The following is a 6,568-nucleotide window of genomic DNA, read 5'->3' on the forward strand; positions in this document are numbered from 1 at the left end:
GGAACTCTCGAAAGAGTGCCCCTCATAGCATGAGCGGCGATGTGAAGTGAGATACCTCTCGATTCGGGGACTAGCCCGGATTCGAGACGCACCTTAAACAAAGAAAGAGTCTCCATCCAAGGAAGTGGGCCCTGGATCCCATGCTGTGCTCTGTCGCAACAGATAACCAGAGATCTAAAAGGTCCGTGCCTGATGACGAATGGGGAAGGGGTTAGGCGCCCCCAATTCGCCCAAGTGCGAGCACCTGGTCTCTTATGCCATTTATTATTAACTTTGAAGAGTTTTGGGTAAAAATCATGTAAAATGGGAACGAATATCTCCGAGATAACGTCTAGCTAATCATGCATATCTCGGAGATGAATAAAAAACACATACAAAAAGAAATGAAAGATATGACACCTAAGAATGGCTAGGTTATGAGTGTCATGCCTAATTGGTGTCTATGTTCTGGTGGACAAACACATGCATGCTACAGCTAAAAGTATAGGATCGGTACATGAAAGTAAGAAAACACAGCAAAACATACAATATGACAAACCCTAGACTCTAATGCGATAATTGACTCGGACCAAGATGGCCATCCATCTTAGCTGCACTACGTATCCCGGCCTCGGGAAGAATCAGAGCCAACGTAGTTCGGCGACCTATGCTAAACTACAATGCCTAACCTTCTAGGACTGCTATCCTAGACTCGATCAACTAGACCTGACTAGTTTTTAAAGCTTCTTGCGCCATTACTTAAGTTCGAGTGAATGGTAATTTTTAGGACTCCCTATATGCCCTAACTAATGCAAGTGGACCCTACACCCTATGTGTGACTAGGTTGTGCGTCCTAAGGAAAACCATGGGCTCTCTATACGCGTTCTAGTCTAGCCATCGGCTCGACTAAGTGTCTAACCGACCACGACCTGAGGCCTCCTAACTCTAGGGACACTCACACGACCAGACATGACAAATCCACAAGATCAGGACAGCCTCCTAACTCTAAGACACCCCAAACGCCTAGGACAGACTCCTAACTCTATGGGAAGATCTTTTGAAAATTGTTTGCAAGGTTATCTTGAAGAATTTTTGTAGTTTTGGAAGGTTTTGAAGTTGTGAACATTGTGAAAGTTGTGAGAAATGTTTACAAAAAAGGTGATTTAAAAAAATGGTGTAAAAAGGGTGACTGGACTCAGGATGCCAGCAGCATGCCTGAGCTGCCTACGTACCCCTCAGCTAGGGATCAAGCCATCCGTAGTTCGGACTTGACTACTCCTAATGACTCGAGTTTTTTTTTTGAGATTTTTGATTTTTAGATGTTTTTGAATTTTCAAGTGCTTTTTGAAATGTTTTTGGTTTTTAGATGTTTTTCAAGTGTTTTTGAAATGTTTTTGACACAAGAAGACAAATCCTATCATCGTGAGTGGAGGACAGACTCCTGAAATCCCGCAAAGGTCGGACAGCATCCTATGCTTTGCGGGGAAAAAGACAGAAACACGACTCTGCGAGGGTTGGACAGCATCCTATACCTTGCAAGAGCGGATAGAAGAACATGATCTGATGAAAGGTTGGATGGAATCCTAACCCCTATGATGATAGAATTTGATTCCTGAACAAGAGGACTGACTCTCTAGACTAAAGACGGATTCCTATGCTAGTGGACTATCAAACCAAGATAAAGCTCACCAGTAATAAGGAAAAAGAGACCCTGTGCATATTTGGCAAAGGTAAAGCACCCAGCCGGGCCGGACAGCTACCTAGCCCTAGGGTGCAACAAATGTGCAACCCAATACCCATAAGGGTAGGGGTATGCTGTCAAACCGAGTAGGGTGTTCTCCCAAAACCAAACGATGCACAAAAGGGAGGTTTAGCAAGAGAATGAGACTGGGTAAGTCTCCTAGACACAGAGGTAGGATAGAGAAAAATGCTAGCAAGACTGGGCAAGTCTCCTAAGCCCAAGGATGGGCTCTAAGTAACCTTATCATTGCCCCGGGGCTCGAAACTCAGAATGGGATTTAACCACAGGGCCAGACTCTTCTCTCTGTCAACAATTGAGGTTCAATAAATGAATCAAAGAGTAAAATTCATTCATGATCTTTTTTTTTTTATACAAGGATTGAAGTTCTATAATAACCAAAGGCGAGGTAAGCACACAGGAACCCAGATCAGTAAGGGTATTCCATGGACCAAATGGAGTTCAATGAGTTCAAGTTACTGATTCTAAGAGATTGAGATCTATCCATTATTATGGTCGGAGGGTTAGAAGGGAGTTAGATAAATCCTAAGACGGAGACCAAATGAGGGCTTGGAACGAGTATCGACACCAATGATAAGGGAAGTAAACTCACGCAAGGAGATAATGAATCAGGCTTCACAAAATTTGAAACAATAAATGAAACAGCATTCAACCCATCACAATCCCATTCACAAGTTCCCAATATGACCCAATGACATTGTTTGGATCCAATTACAGTTCACCAAAACAACCAAGCTAAATAAAACAAGAATCAACTTCGAACAATCACACATGCAATGCAACATTAGAAAGACAAGAGGAATAAAATAAATAAATAAATAAACATAAAAATAAATGAATAGATGAAATATTTGAGTTACCTAAGTGAAGAGCAGATGGCGGGCAACGAAATGGGGAGATGGGGCCTCGGGGTTGATCGGAGAGTGCCCGGAAAGTGGAGCTCGAGCTCCCTTTCGGAAAATGCCCCTGGCTTGGCAACAACAGTATTTTTCAGATTTTTCGGGTTTATTTCGCACTTCGAGACCTTATTCAACCTCGGGATTTTATTCGAATATGCGGGTTTAGGGCCTTGTCAAAATGGGGTGTCTACAGGAGGCAATGAGGACAACAGTTGACTTGATCAACCTTTCTCCTTCAGTTCCACTTGACGGTGACGTACCAGAAGCTGTCTGGACAGGCAAGAATGTTTCCTATGGCCATCTGAAGGTGTTTGGATGTAGAGCATTTGTTCATATCCCGAGAGATGAAAGATCCAAGCTCGATGGAAAATTGAAAGAGTGTATCTTCCTGGGTTATGCCCATGAAGAGTTCGGCTACAGACTCTGGGATCCTGTCAGCAAAAGGATCATCAGAAGTAGAGATGTGATATTTCTTGAAGATCAGACCATCGAGGACTTCGAGAAACACGAGGAGCCGCAATCATCAGATGATCATCCAGTTAATCTGGAACCAGTCTCCCAACCCACAGATTCGGATGACGGGGGGAGCTATATCGGATACAGATGGTGACAATACTCCACCAGATGACGGTACAACATCAGAACCAGTTGTAGAACAGGTCCCACCAGAACCTCAGTTGAAGAGATCTACCAGAATCCGACAACCCGTCACAGATATTCTCCTAATGAGTATGTGATGCTCACTGACAGGGGGATAACCGGAGAGCTATCCGGAAGCAGTGTCCAACGAGCACAAGAATGAGTGGTTAAAAGCCATGCAAGAAGAGATGAAATCTTTGCATGAGAATCACACATATGACCTAGTCAAACTACCGCAAGGTAGAAAAGCTCTCAAGAATAAATGGGTGTTCAGAATGGAAACTGAAGAAGCCAGCTCACAACCATGGTACAAAGTAAGGCTAGTTGTGAAAGGATTCGGGCAGAAGAAAGGCATTGACTTTGAGGAGATATTCTCGCCGGTGGTAAAAATGTCTTCTATCCGAGTTGTTCTTGGCTTGGCAGCCAGCCTGAATCTGGAGGTTGAACAACTTGACGTAAAGACAGCCTTTTTACATGGTGATCTAGATGAGAAGAATTACATGGAGCAGCTTGAAGGTTTCAAAACCAAAGGAAAAGAGCATCTCGTGTGTAGACTAAAGAAAAGTTTAGACGGGCTCAAGCAGGCACTGAGACAGTGGTACAAGAAGTTTGACTCATTCATGGAGAAGCATGGCTACAACAAAACCACTGCAGACCACTGTGTATTTGCCAAGAAATTTTCAGACTGTGATTTCATTATCCTCTTGCTTTATGTTGATGACATGCTAATTGTTGGCCATGATACCGGCAAAATTAGCAAACTAAAAAAGAAGTTGAGCAAGTCCTTTGCCATGAAAGACTTGGGACCAGTGAACCAGATTCTTGGGACGAGGATATCCCGAGACAGACAAAACCATAAAATTTGGCTATCTCAAGAATGGTATGTTGAAAAAGTTCTTGAAAGGTTCAACATGAGCAAAGCTAAACCAGTTTGTTCTCTACTTACAAGCCACTTTACGCTCAGTGTAAAACAGTATCCTTCAAGTGAGAAAGATAAATCAGAAATGAAAAAAGTGCCTTATGCATCGGCAGTCGGCAGTTTGATGTACGCTATGGTATACACAAGACCTGATATTGCTCATGCAGTTGGATTTGTCAGCAGGTTCCTCTCAAATCCTGGTAAGGAACATTGGGTAGCATTGAAATGGATACTCAGGTATCTTAGAGGTACATCCAGCATTTGTCTATGTTTTGGTGATGGTAAACCTGCATTACAAAGTTTTACAGATGCAGATTTGGCTGGTGATGTGGATACGAGAAAATCCACATCAAGGTTCCTATTAACCTTTGCAGGGGGAGCTGTATCATGGCAGTCCCGATTACAAAAGTGTGTTGCCTTATCCACCACAAAAGCAGAATACATTGCTATAACAAAAGCATGTAAGGTCCTATGGATGAATAAGTTCCTAGAAGAATTGGGCCAGAAGCAAGAGAAGTATGTCCTGTATTGTGACAGTCAGAGTGCAACCCATCTCAGCAAAAATTCAACGTTCTACTACAGATCCAAACACATCGATGTGAGATATCACTGGATACGTGATGTATTGGAAGAGAAGCTGTTACAGCTTGAAAAAATCCGCACCGACAATAATGGCTCCGACATGATGACAAAGACTCTACCTAGATAAAAGTTGTAAGCTTGCAGAAAAGAAGTAGGCTTGACGACCCACCCCAAATTGATCGTGAGGGGAGATTTGTTGGAGTAGGGCCCTCCCATTTGGAGGTGTCGCCCACTTCAAACCAACATTCAATGTGATATTGAATGCTTGGTGAAATGAAAGAAAAAAAATTGAAAAATGAAAGGGGGATAAGAGAAAAGGAGATATTATGTCGATGGTGATGTATAGCAATATTCTATTCAAGATTGAGAGGATAAGAATAGAATAATGAAATGCATGCGTGATATCGACGTATTTCGCCCATGCATGAACAAAACCTTATCTCTTTCGGCGAAGCACGCACGAAAGTTAGTTGCTTTCGGCACGTGCATTCGCAAAAGTCCGAATTCGGTGAAATTTTTTTCTTACAACGCATTAATGAAAGACTAGCCATATACGGCGAATGCATGCGTAATTCCTGCCTTCGCACAACTATAAATAGAGCAGAGGCAGAGGCAAAGGCAGAAGAGCAGATCATTACAAAGCAGAAGCACATAGTTACAAAGTGCTAATAGGAAAGCTCACTACACGAGCAGTGTAGTCAAAGTAAAAAGAGAGAGACACACACAGTTCTCTCATAGCTGTGTAGTGAGAGCCAGTGTGTGAGGGAGTGTTAGCTACTCATAGTCATACACTACACTGAAGGCACAATATCTGTATGCACTCTGTAAGAGACCCACCTATAGTGGAAGTTTTCAACTAGACTACGATCCCGTGGTTTTTCCCTTCACGCCGGAGGGTTTTCCGCTTAAAAATTTCTAGTGTTATTTGTTATTTCTTTTTCGCTTCCATTTTATCCTATTTAATTTTTCACAGTTTTAACTCAGAAAAACTTTATCCGGGCCTGTAATTCCGCAACAGTAACTTTTCCCAACAACGATATTGATGATTCAAGATTATTTGATAATGAAGACACCATGAAAAAAATCTCCCAAGTCAGAATCATCAAGTAGCAATTATGATGAGCAGCAAGAAGTATCACATAGCATAACATAGCAATGTCAATGCCTAAGTCGAATTCAAAACAACCAGTCAAGTAAGATTTTGGTGATTTTGTTTCCTTTTCTTTATTTATTGCTAGTGGAGAGAAATGGAAAACGTAGAGTATGTATAGGTTTCCGGGACTTGGAAGAATGAATATCTCATGTCTGTAGCGGATATAATGGTCGATGCGTTCATGGACGGTCACTCGGGCTATAATCAAAATTTTATAGCTGAAGAAGAGGTCCCAAAAACCGCATTTAGATGTCCGGCCCGGATAGATTGACACTTGCGAATGGGTAGTGATGCCATTTTTAACAAGTAACGAGTAATATATTAAGGGGAGTGATAAATCGACTCCCAAATATGATAAATCGACTCCCCATGTGTCTTTCTCTCTCCTCTGGGTTAGAGAGAGAGAAAGAGGACAGAGATAGACACATGGGGAGTCGATTTATCATTTTGGGGGGTCGATTTATCACTGCCCTATATTAATTATTAAAAACCAATTTTCTAATTGGACAGAAAGCCCTAACTGAGGTTTTTAAATGGAAAACTTTAAGATGAAAAATGGGTATTCTTATTTCTAGAAGATAAGGTCATCTCACCTTCAAAAGCCTTTACGGCTGCTTCTCTGGTTTTAAGATGGAAAA

This window comes from Tasmannia lanceolata, unplaced genomic scaffold (assembly GCF_043159265.1).
Source record: "Tasmannia lanceolata isolate RefF3 unplaced genomic scaffold, GAP_Taslan_0.1 ptg000015l, whole genome shotgun sequence".
In the NCBI taxonomy this organism is placed as follows: Eukaryota; Viridiplantae; Streptophyta; class Magnoliopsida; order Canellales; family Winteraceae; genus Tasmannia; species Tasmannia lanceolata.